We start from the raw sequence: 15,289 nt of genomic DNA, 5'->3' as shown, positions 1-15,289 counted from the left end.
CTTCTTCCCAGGGTGAGAAGGCCCTTGTGTCTCCTCCATACCCACTGTGTTCACCCATCCATAAAACCTTGGACCCTCCCTTGCCTTATCCATCATCCCAGTTCCAGCTGACTCCCCTATCCAGCCATTACCTTCTCTGGGTGCTCAGTCACGTCTAACTCTTTGCAACCCCATGGATTGTAGCTCTCCAGGCTCCTTTGTCCATGAAATTTTCCAGGCAAGAATACTGGAGCAGGTTGCCATTTCCTACTGTAGGGGATCTTCCTGACCCAGAGATCAAACCCATCTCTTCTGCATCACCTCCTTTGGCAGGCAGATTTTTTACCATGAACACCACCTGGGAAGCCCTTTCAGCTAATTCAACTGACGCTTTCTTTAATCTCTTGGAGCATCCTCCTCATTTGACTATTCTATGGTGGGTTGAATGGTGGCCTCCAAAATATGTCCACCTGAAACCTGGGAACGTGACCTTATATGGGAAAAGGGTCTTTGAGATGTAATTAAGGTAAGGATCTCTAGATGAGATCATCCTGGATTAGGGTGGAACCTAAACCAGTGACAAGTGTCCTATTTACAAGAGAAGGCCACATAAAGACACAGAGAGGAGAAGGTATGTGAAGATGAGGGTAAAAAGTGTACTAATGGGTCTACAAGCCAAAGAAAGTCAAAGGTTGCTGGCAGCCACCGGAAGCTAGGAAAGAGGCATGGGACTCAGAGTCTTCCTCGGAGTCTCCATAAAGAACCAATCCTGCTGACACCTTAATTTCAAGACCTCTGGCTCCGAGAACTGTGAAAGGAAACATTCTACTGTTTTAAGCCACCCGGTACATGGTCATTTGTTACAGCAGCCAGAGGAAATTAATACAAGGGCTCCTTCTCTGCTTAATGGTCCTCTCTAGTGGATCATTTCTGCATGTTCTGGCTCAGGGGAGCACAAGCAAGGTTCCTCCCACAGTGACCATTCTGTATCTCAAGCGCATGGGCGCCTTGCTGTGGGGGTGGAGGCTGGGGTCTTTCACCCCTGGAAATGACCTCTGTCACAAGCAGGGATGTGAGATCAAGGGAGGGCACTGGGCCTCTCCTTGGGCCACTCTAAATGGGGGACTGTTAATACTTTGCTACACTGGACTCTTCTCCCTATGGTATAGGTGGGCTGAGGTACAATCAGAGAATGTTTGGGGCTGCAGTTTTCCAAGCACCAATCCTCCCTGCATTGCACTCAGGTGTAAACTGACCAGGGGGGCGTCCCTGGTGGTGACTGCTGTTGTTCAGTCACTCAGTCATGTTCAACTCTTTGCGACCCCATGGACTGCAGCATGCCAGGCTTCCCTGTCCTTCACCATCTCCTGAAGCTTGTTCAAACTTATGTCCATTAAGTCAGTGATGCCATCCAACCATCCTGTCCTCTGTCATCCCCTTCTCCTCCTGCCTTCAATCTTTCCCAGCATCAGGATCTTTTCTAATGAGTTGGCTCTTCGCAAAGTACTGGAGCTTCAGCTTCAGCATTAGTCCTTCCAAGGAATATTTAGGATTGATTTCCTTTAGGACTGGCTGGTTTGATCCCCTTGAAGTCCAAGGGACTCTCAAGAGTCTTCTCCAGCACCACAGTTCTCTGGTGGCTCAGCAGTAAACAATCCACCTGCAACGCAGGAGGAGACGCAGGTTTGATCCCTGGGTTGGGAAGATCCCTTGGAGGAGGGATTGACAACCCACTCCAGTATTCTTGCCTGGAGAATCCCATGGACAGAGAAGCCTGGTGGGCTACAGTCCATGGGGTTGCAAAGAGTCAGACACAACCGAAGCAACTGAGCACACACACATGCATAAACTGACCCAAACCTCCCAGGAGCTACTGACACCCACAGAGGTATGTGGTTCTTCTCCTGACACTGTAGTCCTTGTAGGTTCTTCTTTTTTTTTTTTTTCCTTGTAGCTTCTTAAATCACACCTCATCAGCCTTCACTGAGCAGTTCTTACCCTCATAGAGAACTACCTCCAACTCTCAGCAGTTTGAAATAAAGAATCTGTTGAAATAATAACCATAAGACACTGAGAATGATATGGTCAACCACACTTCTATGAAAAGAAGGGTGTAGCGTGGCATACTATCTGTGCTTTGGCCCTAACCTGCTAACAGAATTAGAAGCTGGGATCATTGCATCTTCACCCAAGGGGGTAAAACAAAAGATGGATCCTAAAACATTACGTGCAACCAAAATCTGGATTCTAACACAGGACTCTGAGGATCTACGGACGCACTGGATGTGATGTGTTATCTGCAAGAAGAAAATTTACTCAAGACGCATCTCATTCCAGAAGTACTGAGAATAGCCGTAGGACCTACCAGACTTGAAGCATAGAATCAAAATCAACAAGCGCTTAATAAATGCACAGTTCCGTGTAGTGTTTCATGGCACAAAGCAAATTAAATGAGGTGTGCTTTCAGCCTTCTAGAAGCTTGCTACTGAAAATAGACAATATTGACATTGACATGTACCAGAGTGAATAAACAGGAACAAACTGGATAAATACATGAAGTGGTGACATTACAGGCTCGCCAAGGGGAAAGTGCATTTTGTTAGTGGTGTGTGATCTCCGACATTTAAGGTGGTAGTTGTGGCAGTGGGGAGGCGGGCAGGAAAAGCTCTGAAATCATAGACAGTGCATAGTGAAGGAAGCAAAAAAAGTCCACTACCGCTTTCCAAAGACCATAATGGCATTTCAAACGACAGTGAAGCATGCGGTCCGCCCCTTCCCCTTTGCTGCAGCAGTGGTCCGTCGTCACAGAATGTGTTGTTAAGGCTCTCCCTCGGATACATTAAACCTGGCATCCAGGTGAGGGCTAGGCAGGGGAAGCCATTAATGAAGAATCACAGAACGCTTTTCACAGGGAGCTGAGAAGACTCTTAATGTGGGGCTGACAAACATCGCCTGTTGTGCTGTTGTGTCTTATGTCACAGAAATGACTCAAGCAATCGCTCCCCGCAACCATGGAAAACATTTTGTAAGGCTTATTGTCAATCACTCTTTTGAAGGATATACAGAAGCTGTGGTTGGGATACAGTGTTAAATCATTACTCTGGAGGACCTAAAGTCTAAGATGGAACCCTCCTTCCCCGCTAAAGAGATTCTTCAGCTATGCCAAGTGAACAAAATGAATGCATGCCGAGATGGCACCCACATAGCCATTGCTGGGTTTCATGAAGCCCCACAGGCTTTCAGGCCCAGCCCTGTAGTCCATTCTGCCACTCTTGCCTCTTCCATCAATCACTGTCGTATTTTTCCAGTTTCCTCCAGATTTTGAAACATTCTGCATTTTTCCCTGGTCTTGGATGTCATTAGGCACTGTTGGTAACATCCTATTTTTTTTTTTTTTTTTAGTGAAAATCCTGTTGATGAAAACCTGATGACAGAGGGCAAGGAAGTAACTGTTTTCCTGACCACCCTAAATTTTTAACAAAAAGCTAAAGATTATGGACAAAAGAGCTTTAAACACACACCATTGTCAGAAGACAATGGTGGTTCCTAAAACAGTACAGCACCGTCCCAAACCTAAGTCACACGGGTCTACAGAGAGTGAACCTGATGCCATCAGAGACTATAGAAGCTCAATATCCAAGAAGATGCCAGCAGATGGCCAGGAAACTAGCTACAGATTCCAGTGCCCTGCCCCCAGAGTCTATCTGAATAGACACCTGCTGAGCATCTACACTATGAATGACCGTGTGCTATGAGCTACAGGGGGACCAAAAAACCCCATTATATGAGGCCATGGTCTGTTGAGAAGATGGGACCCACATATACAGATTTCCAGGAGACCTGGATTCTGCTGCTGCTGCTGCTAAGTCGCTTCAATCGTGTCTGACTCTGTGCGACCTCATAGACGGCAGCCCACCAGGCTCCCCCGTTCCTGGGATTCTGCAGGCAAGAACACTGGAGTGGGTTGCCATTTCCTTCTCCAATGCATGAAAGTGAAAAGTGAAAGTGAAGTCGCTCAGTCATGTCCGACTTGTAGCGACCCCATGGACTGCAGCCTACCAGGCTCCTCTGTCCATGGGATTTTCCATGCAAGAGTATTGGAATGGGGTGCCATTGCCTTCTGCAGAGCTGGATTCTAGTCTAAACTAAAGGAGGAACTGGATGTACTGACCACGGGCAAGTCACAAAAATTCTCTGCTCCTTGGATTTCTCACATCAGGAACACATCCTCAACTAGAAAGCATAGGATGAAGCAGCTGGAATCATTATTTGCAAACCACAGGAGAGTGAAGGACATATCAAGAGAATATTGATCAGGCAAAGGTGCACACAAAATAAAGCCACAGAACTGGCATTTTCAAGCAGGAAATGGTGATAAAAGATACAGAAAGACAGAGTGTGACAACTCAGGCCCTGTATCAGAAAATGATGAGGGGCTGTTTATACTTCTAGGAGGTCAGACAATAAACTAGACAAAAAGGTGAACCCCTCCAAACTCTGAGAGCAAACGAGAAAACCTTTAAGATAAATTAGTGTTTTTCAAATATCCTTGCGTGCATGTGCAACATATCACACGATTTCTGGAATAAAATTGAAACTGAAATAAAAATAAAATTTTACAGGTGACAACATTTAAAATTGTGATTGCTTCCAAACAGATACTACAATGTGTGGCAATGAAGGAACTCATTGGTGTTTATTTGCCTTTTCAGTAGAATTTAAATTGGGTAGAATTTCACAGAAATATAGATTCAGTAACTTTTTCTGAGGATTAGAAGAAGGAAAGGTTGGGAAAAGCACACTGGGCTTTGTTGTGGGAAAGGCGATCTGACTCATTTTTAATTTTCCATTAAAGCCCTACTTTTCAGTATAAAGCAGATGGAATCCTTATACAACTCCATGAAAAGCCTACTATTTTTGGGTACCTCAAAGATGGAAGCTCTGAAGAAAATGAAAGTGTTTGCATCAGATGAAATCCCACCAGCACATTCAAAAGGAGCAGGTACTTAGAAATCTTAAAAACACAAGGTAAGAGCTCTTTCTGTGGCAGATTTCTGATCCCCAGCCTCCCCTGGGCTCACTTCCCTCTGCCTCTGATGGATGATTTTCTACCCCTTCAGCAGCCAGCTCCCACCACTGTGGCTCAGAGTCACTCTGCTTCTTCGTTCCTCGTCTTTCAGAAGCTGCCTCCCTGATGGGTTCCATCCTCAGGGCAATTCTCACATATAGAAAAGATGTCAGGGTTAACCCTGCTCACCCCATACCTACAGAGTCAGAACCGGGCCTGGGACTATGCATTCTCTAAGATCCTCAGAGAACAGTCATGCAACCAAGGCCCCAAAGCCCTTTCCTTATCATGAGATAAGCCCTGGGTTGACGTTTCCTGTTTGTCTCCCTGCCAGGGGGATGGAAGAAAGAAGAAGGCCTATCTTTACTGTGTATGAGCTGTGAAGTACTGGGCTAGGAGGTGGTGGGCACTGCCTCTAGCCTCACAGTTTGTAATCTCGTTGGAGAGATGGAACACATTTAGCATTAAGAGCATTGGTTCTGGATCAGACTGACTGCCTGGGTTCAGAGCCCAGCTCTGCTTACTAGTTGTGTGACCCTGACCAAATCACCACATCTCCAGGCCTCAGTTTCCCTATCTGTTAAATGGGAATAATAACCGTACATCATGAAATCGTGCTAGGTGTTGAGTTGGCAAGTCAACCACAAATAAAACACAGTCTGACTTCCAAAGAGCTCCCAAGTCAGGAATAAAGGCCAGTATCTTTCTACTGTCCAACCCAGCTGACCCACTCTGCTTTATAAGTCAGGCTGTGACAAGGGTGATGACGAGGTGGTAACCAAGTGCCATGGAGCCCCAAAATAGGACCAACAGGGGCTTCCCAGAAGGTAAGTCTTCATGAAGTCATCAGAAGAAGCGGGGCTTCCCTGAGGGCAAAGGTACTTTTCCTGTTCCCCAAAACCTAACACAGAAATAACTGCAAGGCAAAAGCAACAAGGTTTGAAAGTACACAGGGAACAAGGAACAGTTTTGGATCAGGTGTGAGTTTAGGAGCCAGACAGACCTGGCTTCTCTAGTAATTAGTGTGTGACAATGGGCAAATTACTTTTCTGAGCCTCAATCTTCCAATTTGACCAATGGGGGTAACACCTGCCTCATCTAGTTGTGATGACTAAGTAAATTACTGTATGTAAAGCATTTCAGGCCTCCGGGATTCAATAATAAAGGCAGGTATGATTATCATTCTGGTGTATTTAGGGAGGGGTGAGTGGTGGTGGGGTGCTGTGTGCTTTTTTATACTATCACAGAGATAGGAATACAGATCAGAAAAACACAGTTCTCAGAAAAGGCCTTCTGAATTGAAATTAGCAATGGGCTAAAACTTTCCCACATCTTATTTTTCCCTCCCTCAAACTTACAGTTAATGGGTGCTCAATACACATTTGCTCAAACCAATGGGTGCTGTCTGAGGACATGGTGGGGACAGGGCAGAACAGGTAATGACGACCTCTGCACCCGAGAGCTCCTGAATCTGTTTCACGCCCTGAGCGAGGCACGACGTGGGTCATTCAGGAAGCAGGCCAAGACGGATGGGAAAACACTCTCATCCAAATATTACAACTCAGAGTCTTGCAAACGCTGTTAAAGTTTCATGAGTCAGTAAGCATTATCTTTTCTTCCCACGTTTTTATTAGACCATAAATCCATTCAATTTATACCCTTCCAGGATTACTGTGTTCTAATCAAGTCCAGAGTGCCACTTATTCGGAAGCTGTCTGAACTCCATGTCACCCAAGTCCATTTGGATAATACTGTTCAGGCTTCTCATGTGTTTTAGTAGCTAAAAATTAGATCTGCTCAACTAGAATCACTGGAAAAAAAATTATGTTTCTCTAAATAACCCAAATCACCCTTTTTTCATAGGAACCAAGTGCATGAAATTCATAACTTGCGGGGTTCTTTCCTACTCCGGAGTTTATTCTACCTCCAGAAAGTCACAGTGACTTCCACAGTCAAACTCAAGGGACATACCCGCACATTGTAGATAGGGTAAAATTCTGGCTATCTGACTAAAACAAAGACATTCTTTTATAGGGCTAACTTCAAAGCACTTTTATGTTTTCTATTCTCAACAACAGAAAGGCTTTGTGTTTCTTAAGAAGACATCATACTATTTCAACTAATTTCCCATCATACTATTTCAACTAATTTCCTATGTTTTCCAATAGTTCTTGACTCAGAACTGACACTCAAATCTTTCTAAAATGTTCAAAATCTCCTTTTCTGTACACAATACATTTTCATCCCTTCCCTAAGGGATATATGAGTTAGATGTACATGAGTTATGTGTATGTATATATATACATATATATGTATATACATCTATATATGTATTAACAGCAGCATACACATTGCTTTTCTATATGTGGGATACTATACTTAGTTCTTTACATGGATCAACTCATTGACCCCTCCCAACAAGTCTCTGAAGTAGGAACTCATTCTAAAGGTGAAGACAGGGAGGCACAAATAGATTAGGTAACTGGGCCCAGCTGGAAGGGGTTGCACCAGGCCCACACCCCTCACTGGGGCTGAAAGGGTTGAAACCTGGCTTTAAGTGATGACTTCGCCATCTTGGACAAGTCAGTCAGCCACTCTGGGTTCTCATTTCCCCTCACAAGTGAAATGGACCAGCCAGACTACGTGATCTCTAAGTCCCTTACGGATCTATGTCCTCTGGGTTTTGCTACATGTTTCTACCTTGGTCTGGGGAGCAGCAGAGTTTTCTATTTCTATGGTCACACTGCTCTGGCTGGATACAACACCCAACTGCATTTTTCATTCTCAATCCTGCTTAACATCCATGGCACAGCCCTCCCCTGCTGTGGATCAGGACCCCCTCCCTCCTTGACCAGCCCAATCCTCTGGCTGCACCTCTCTCATTCGGGGCCTGGGCACCTCTGCTCCCCCGGCTCTCTCTCAGCTTTGTTTGCTCTTCCATTCAACACACTCTTCCTCACTGATACTGTCCATATCCACAGCTCCCAGTATTTTGTAATATGCTGCTAATAGATTTATATCTGATTTATACCTTACATCTTAATCCAGACCCATCTATTCAACTGCCTACAAGATACCTTGACCTGAAAGTCCAAAATGTCCATGATAAAAGTCATCATTAAAACACCCGCTCCCTGTTCTTACTGCACTGCTTGTCTGCAGGTCTTTCTCCACCTACTCTCAAGGACCCCCCTTCTGCCTCTCCGCAGCCTCACAAGATACTGTCTCACCCTCTCTTATCCTGTCTCTCTTGTTCCACCCCCAATTCTTGGCAGCACTCCATCTATGGCTCATCTGAGTTTCCATAACTACCTTAGCTACATAGATGTTGACCACCTCTGGTCAACAGCCCACACTGTGGCCAAACAGATCTTCATAAAACAAATCAGACCAAAGCGGCATCTCTACTTGCAACTCTTAAACAGCATTTCTGGACAAAGTACTTTTAAGAACGTTCTCAATTTTCCCACCAGTCTCATCTTCTCCCTCTACCACCCCTGCTCACCCTAAATTACTTACAGTTACCTAAAAAGTCAGGCTTCCCTGATAGCTCAGTTGGTAAAGAATCCGCCTGCAATGCAGGAGACCCCAGTTTGATTCCTAGGTTGGGAAGACCCTGTGGAGAAGGGATAGGCTACCCACTCCAGTATTCTTGGGCTTACCTGGTGGCTCAGCTGGTAAAGACTCCGCCTGCAATGTGGGAGACCTGGATTCAATCCCTGGGTTGGGAAGATCCCCTGGAGAAGGGAAAGGCTACCCACTACAGTATTCTGGCCTGGAGAATTCCTTGGGATTGCAAAGAGTCAGACGTGACTGACTTTCACTTTCACTTTCCTAAAGTCTGTGCGTCTGCATCCTCGGCTTCTCCTTCCAGGCCAGTGGCCTTCACACAGCACTCAAATGGCCAGTTCCTCCTCTGGCTTTCTCTGCCTGGCCACCCCAATTTCCTACCTCCCTGTGGAGTTCATGCTGCCTTGTAGACCCAGAATCATGGAAGTTATCACTGTGGTCAGAGCCTTCCTCAGGCAGTTCCTTAGGCAGGATTACAACTCTTTGTCCCTGAGACATCTAGTTCAATGTCTGGCAAATGGTAGATACAATGAATGAATGTTGCTTGATGAGTAAATATGTAGGACAATTCACAAACTCTTACAGACCTATCTGTGGGCCACAGAAGGATCTCTCCTAAAATAGAGAGTCACGCTGAGTAAAAGTAGTTCCAGAATCAACATGCTTTGCTTTCCCATTTTTAGATTTTTTTTTTTTTAATTTCATAGGTTAGCACAAGGGTCTAAAATGGAAAGAATGGCAATAGGAATTGACATTTTATTTTTTATTTAAACATAAAGTTATGTTTCCCAACAACCAAAAGAATCCATTTCTAAAGTATTTATGCCACCCTCCTTTATGGCATGTAACACATTTTAATCAATATCATCATTATGTCCATATGTATTATCTTGCATATTGCCTCGTGGCTAAGAGCAAAGGCTTTGAGACCAAACTAACTGGACCTGAATCCTGACTCTACTGCTTACCAGCCGTGTATGATCTTGAGTCAGTTATTTAACGTCCTTTGTTTCACTTTCCATATGTAAAAGGGAGATTATAAATGGAGATTATAAGCAAAACTACCTCATATAAAAACAACCCTGAAGTATAGTTAGGCTTCCAGGTGGCTCAGTGATAAAGAATCTGCCTGCCAATGCAGGAGACACAGGTTCACTCCCTGGTTTGGGAAGATCCCCTGGAGTAGGAAATAGAAAACTGCTCCAGTATTCTTGCCTGGAAAATCTCATGGACAGAGGAGCCTGGCAGGCTACAGTCCAGGGGGTTGCAAGACAGTTGGACACAACTTAGCGACTAAACAACAACAGCAATAGTTGATTTACAATATTAGTTTCAGCTGTTCATACCATTATTACGATTAGAGCCTAAACAGTGTTTGGCATATAGTAAATGCTCAATAAAACTAGCTATTATGTATTATTTTTATCTCCTCTAGCAGACTAAGCTCCTAAACAGCAAGGACAGCAGAAGTATTCATTTTCACAATCCTATCTTCCAGTGCCTTGCACACAATAAGATATTGAGCTAATGTCTACAGAACTGATGAATATAATGAACTGTTTATAGCATACACACAGGGGCAAAAAAAAAAAAAAAAAAAAAAACTGGAGAAGGAAATGGCAACCCACTCCAGTATTCTTGCTTGGGAAATTCCATGGAGAGAGGAGCCTGGCGGGCTAGTCCGTGGGGTCCCAAAGAGTTGGACACAATTTAGTGACTAAACCACAACATAGCAGAAGTATGTGCATTACTAAGTCTGATGACTAGTACGGACAGAATTGCTCCTGGGGAGGCCTGTGGAGAACAGGGGCTATCCAAAACACTAGTGATTCACCTGGCTCTGGGAGCTCACTTAATCCCATGGAAGATGCAGGGCTCACAGGCACCCACCCACTGAAGACATCTGCGGGTTGGAGGGGACCCTGTCAGGACTGAAGAGCTGGGCAGGTGAGGCTCCCTTCCCATGAACATGGCTTGGGGCAAAAACTTTCTCCCCTCGAGTCTCTTTCATTTCCTCTTCCAATTAGAGAAGGTAGGACTGTGATTTCTAAAGACTCTCCTGGCCATTCGGGAAGTCTATAAAATCAGCAGATAACAATCTAGGCCAACAAAGGTGGTACTGGAGAGCCACATCAAAGTCAGTACCGTAGCCATCAGATCACTGTACTACAAGGAATAACTGGGTGGGAAGTGGCTACTAGAATCGACAAAAAACCAAGGTTTTTGGAAACATGTTTAAAATGTGAAGGTCTGAACTTGTAAAATCAAAAGTCTGGCATATAGCAAAAGAATGAAGGCAATAATGGGTAAAGGCTCTAGGTTTCCATTTAATTCTCATTAACCTACAAAGTCCTTGAAGGCAACGACTATGCCTTGTTGAGCAGCACCGCATAGCAAAGGTGTGTGTGTGTGTGCTCTGACTTTTTGCGACCCATGGACTATAGCCCACCAGGCTCCTCTGTTCGAGGAATTCTCCTGGCAAGAATACTGGAGTGGGTTGCCATTTCCTTCTCCAGGGGATCTTCCCAACCCAGGGTTTGAACCCAGGTTCAATCTCTTATGTCTTCTGCAATGGCAGGCAGATTCTTTCCCACTTGCACCACCTGAGTTGTGACATATAGCAAAGTTGCTGGCCCCAAACACATATCTTCTTGACTTTGTTTCTGGTCATATGACAACTATTTCCCAGGATCCCTTGCAGTTTAATGTGGCCATTTAACTAGCCCTCAAGTAAAGTATGTAAACATAAGTGATGGGTGTCATTTCCAGGCCAGGGCAATTAAAAAGTGGGTGCATCCCCTCTACTCTCTCTTTTGTACTTCTGCCAGCTGAAAGCAGATTACAATGGAGCGTCAAGGCATGGTGGAATTTGGAGCCCAGAATCACTGCATGGAGGAAAGTCACCCACTGATCAGAAATACACATTTTGAACTATTACATGAGGAATAATAAACATCTATTACTTTTGAGTCATTATATTTTTGCAGGCCTATTTGTTATAGCTGCTAATATTAGCCTAATTAAGCCAGGTGCTTAGCACATACCAAAGACCTAACACATTTGTTGAAACAAGACCAGGTTCCTTCTTTCAGTGTGTTGATCAACTAATGATGGAAATAGACACGTGCCAACCATAATGTCAGCTGCTGAAGTGTGAAAACAAAATTGGAGGCATGGTGATTTGCTTGAAGGGGAAAGGAGGAGAAAGCATCCCAGAGTAGAAGACTTTTGAGCTGGGCCCTAGGTTTAACAGAACCCAAGCAAATCAGATGGGGTTAGGAGATTTCAGACCCAGGAGAAAGCAGAGAATAAAAGTACAGAAAGCAGAATATGCATTTGTTCACATTCAACCTCATCACTCTCTTGAACTCGGTCAACAGAGTGTGAGCTTATTGTGCACTTTCTTTCCTGGGTTTGGCCAAACAAACAACGCTTTGTTTTGTTTTGTTTTTAACACTACCCTCATTAACCCTTTTGCTTTTTTTCTTTAATATAAAATGTTCCAAGATGAATGTCCTTAGAAAGTGCAGGAGTAAATGTTTAATGAACCATAACAATTCTCTAATAAAATTCTTAAAGAACTTGAGACAGTTCTATTACTTATAATAGTCAAAGAGCCATGCTCTTAGGAATCAATGGGTTCGACCTAAGTTTTGACATTATTGATTAAGCATGTAACAGTCACTGGCTTACAGAATGAAACATTAAGCCCCCAGACTTACATTTACATTTCCTTTTCAAGAGGAACATCAAGCAGATGGTTTTAAGAGATCAGGCAAAAGAGTCTCTACATCCTTTGCTCATAGCTAAGTGCCTCCAACACCTGAGACAGTTAACAAAACCACTTCCTCCAAAAATCTGAGTCCCTTCGTCTGAAAGCACAGGACCCGAGGGACAGAGGGGCAGGGACTTGGGAGAAAGAGCACAAAGGGTGGAAAGTACGGCAGTGGCTTGGCAGTGAGAGGAAGGAAGTGGGCGTCTGAAGGCTACCCTGAAGCAGGCAAGAGAGACACAGTCCCCGGTGGTCTTCCAAATACCGACTTACTGCTGTGTTAGCAATGTCCCCGGGAGCTTATTTCAATACAAGGGTGAAACAACCATCACTGGGTGGACAAGACTTCATTTCAAATGACTTCAGTCCTCCTTAGACTTGAGAGAAGCAAGTTAGGCTGCCTCACTCCTAGCAAACATCAATATAACTCTCTTTTGGAAACAAAATTCTCCCTCTCCCACGGCCATGTATCCTACCCCCTACCATGAAAGGGAGTTAAAACTGGGCGAGGGAGGGTGCTACCCTGAGAGTAAAGCAACTCTTCAGACAGCTGAAATCAATTCCCCCTTCAATCTAAGAAGTACTGCAGCCGCCAGTCAACACTACCGGTCCATGAATACAGCAAAACGCCAGCACCTGCCACCCTGCATCTGGGGCCTTTTATTTTTTGGTAAATGTGGCAGGAAAGACTCTCAGAGAGAAGATCAACTGCTTTATCTGAGCAAAAGGGAAGCCCCAGGGAAGAGAAACAAGAAGCATCGCGCCCATCCTTGGACACTTTGTGCGTCTCCTCTCTGTGCACTGAAAGGGCTCTTTGTGTCACACACACACATACACACACACACACCCAGCGAGTCTGTGTGATTTATTGGTGGGAGGAGGGGCAAGAAGGGTGATTTTATTATCCCTCTTCTCACTCAGTCCCAGCAAATCTCCGCCGGGGCCCAAGCTTGGTGGCCTCTTTCTGGCTCAGTCCCCTCCGCCTGTGGCCGCAGAGATAAGAGAGGGGAGGCGACCAAACAAAAACAGTCATCGATCTAGGGAAGTAGAGAGGAAATCCAGCGAGCTGAGAAGGAAGGAGAAAGGAGCCTGAGGGAGCTGGAGGGGTGGAGGGGTCAGAGGAAGAGGAGCTAAGGCTCCAGCACGGGGGACTGGGGAAGGGTGGGTGGTGGCACAGGAAGAGTGGAGGGGAGGGTGGGGGAAGTGCAAGGGAGGTGCCAGAAATAAGCTGGAGGATGCGATGGGAAAGGCGACGGCCACAGGAGGAGGGGGCCGAGAGGTGGAGGAATAGGGCAGGGGTGGAGTGGGGTGGGGAGGGAAGCAGCACGGGGCATCAATTATTAAGTGATTACATCATCCCTGACATTAAAACAACACACACAGCCCGGGTCCCCGCGGGGGGCCCCGAAAAGAGGGCGGAGGCGGAGTCTGGGCCAGCCTAACCAACCCCCAAGCCAATTCCTATTCACACCCTGAGGAAATGGACCCCCCAGCCCTGCGCTACCTCGGGGCTGCAGCCCGCAGAGGTGTCCTCCAGAGCGACCACAGGAAGACTCCAAGCGAGGCCAACTCCCCGGCAGCCCCGCGGGGAGCCCCAGAGGCGGCGATGGCCCAGAGACTGCAGCGCCGGGCCCCGCGGCGGGGGCGGCGCTGCGCTGGGCGCCCGCGGCCCGCATCTCCGCAGCATCCCCGCGGCCCCGCGGCGCATCCCCGGCCGCTTACCTGCGCTGCGCTCAGGCTCCGGAGCCCATTCACATGGTCCACTCCCCGCCTCCTCCGGCGCGGCCGAAGCGGCTCCGGTGGTTGCTCGGCGGGCCCGGGAGCCGGTGGGCCTTCTGAGAGTGCCCAGGGGGCGGCGCCGGGTGTCCCCGGCCCGGCGACCGGATCCCTCCCAGGCGCGGGCGGCGGCTTTGTGTGCGCCTGGGGAGCCCTCGGTGCGCGGGGTGAAGCGCCGCGCGCCGGGGCGGTGATGGACGCGCGGCTCCGAGGGCAGCCTCTCCTCTGCTCCCGCGGCCGGTGGGCGGGCGGGTCTCGGCGGCCTTCGGCTCGCGGCGACCCCTCCTCCTCTCCCGCGGCAGCCCCCTCCCCGCCGGCTCCGCTCCTGACAGATGGCGCAACTGCAACGACGCGCCGCCGCTGCCGCGGCTGCTCCGAGCTACTCGCGCTGATGCTCCAGCCCCTCCAGCCCCAGCGGGGAGTGAGGGAGGGCGGGAGGCCCCGCTAGAGTGGCAGGCTCCACTGTCCAATCAACGAGCCCCTCGGGAGCAGCGGGTGGCGACCATTGGTGATTGAAGCGGGGGCGGGGCGGCGATGGGTGGGGCCACTGAGTGGGCAGAGAGTTCCCGTGGCATTGGGCATCCTGGCGTGCATGTGGTGTAAGGGTGTGAGAGAGGATGCTAGATTGGAGGAGTTGTGAGTGTGTGTTTTTTAAGGTTTACGTGGACTTGAGGTAGTGGGTTAGGGTAAGGAAAGAAGAGGAGAGTGTGAGCTGCAGTTTCAGCTTTGGAGAAGGTTGCAGCCGCTACTGCAGAAAGGCATCTGCCATTCCCTCAAAACCATGGGAACCCTGCCTTGAGAAAGGGCTATCTTTCCTTTCTGTTGTCTTTTAGTTTGAAGGTGGGAGGATAAATTGGAAAACTGTTAGGATGATTAAATTGTTTTCTCTGATCAAACCGAAGAGTGCGGAGCAAGGGAGAACCCCATCACAGAAACCCGGAAAAAAGAGAAACCGGGAAACGCACAGTTAATATTATTAGTAAATTATAAGGAGGGGGAGGAAGAAAAGGAAGGGGATAAAACGGAATAAATTAGGATGATTTATAGTCTTCTGATATATGTATATATATACAAGCAAAGTCTGCAGGAAGTATTAGGGAAATACGAGTAGGGGTGGAGAGGGC

At 46.9% G+C, this 15,289-nt stretch overlaps 1 protein-coding gene across 4 annotated transcripts in view; it reads right to left on the bottom strand.

Annotated features, from left to right (window-relative positions):
- FYN (FYN proto-oncogene, Src family tyrosine kinase) overlaps window positions 1-14,547 on the bottom strand; it is a 212,637-nt gene extending 198,090 nt beyond the window's left edge. For 2 of the 4 annotated variants that reach the window (XM_055535158.1, XM_055535161.1), the window contains exon 1: window positions 14,112-14,546. The gene's annotated coding sequence lies outside the window, so the exon portion shown is untranslated. Of the gene's footprint in view, window positions 1-12,662; window positions 12,880-14,111 lie in introns of those variants that run through there. The other 2 variants (XM_055535160.1, XM_055535159.1) reach the window with 2 other exon arrangements.
- Window positions 14,548-15,289: the final 742 nt, after the last annotated feature.

Source organism: Bubalus kerabau, chromosome 9 (assembly GCF_029407905.1).
Source record: "Bubalus kerabau isolate K-KA32 ecotype Philippines breed swamp buffalo chromosome 9, PCC_UOA_SB_1v2, whole genome shotgun sequence".
NCBI lineage: Eukaryota > Metazoa > Chordata > Mammalia > Artiodactyla > Bovidae > Bubalus > Bubalus kerabau.
This window is presented reverse-complemented; position numbering and strand designations above follow the sequence as displayed.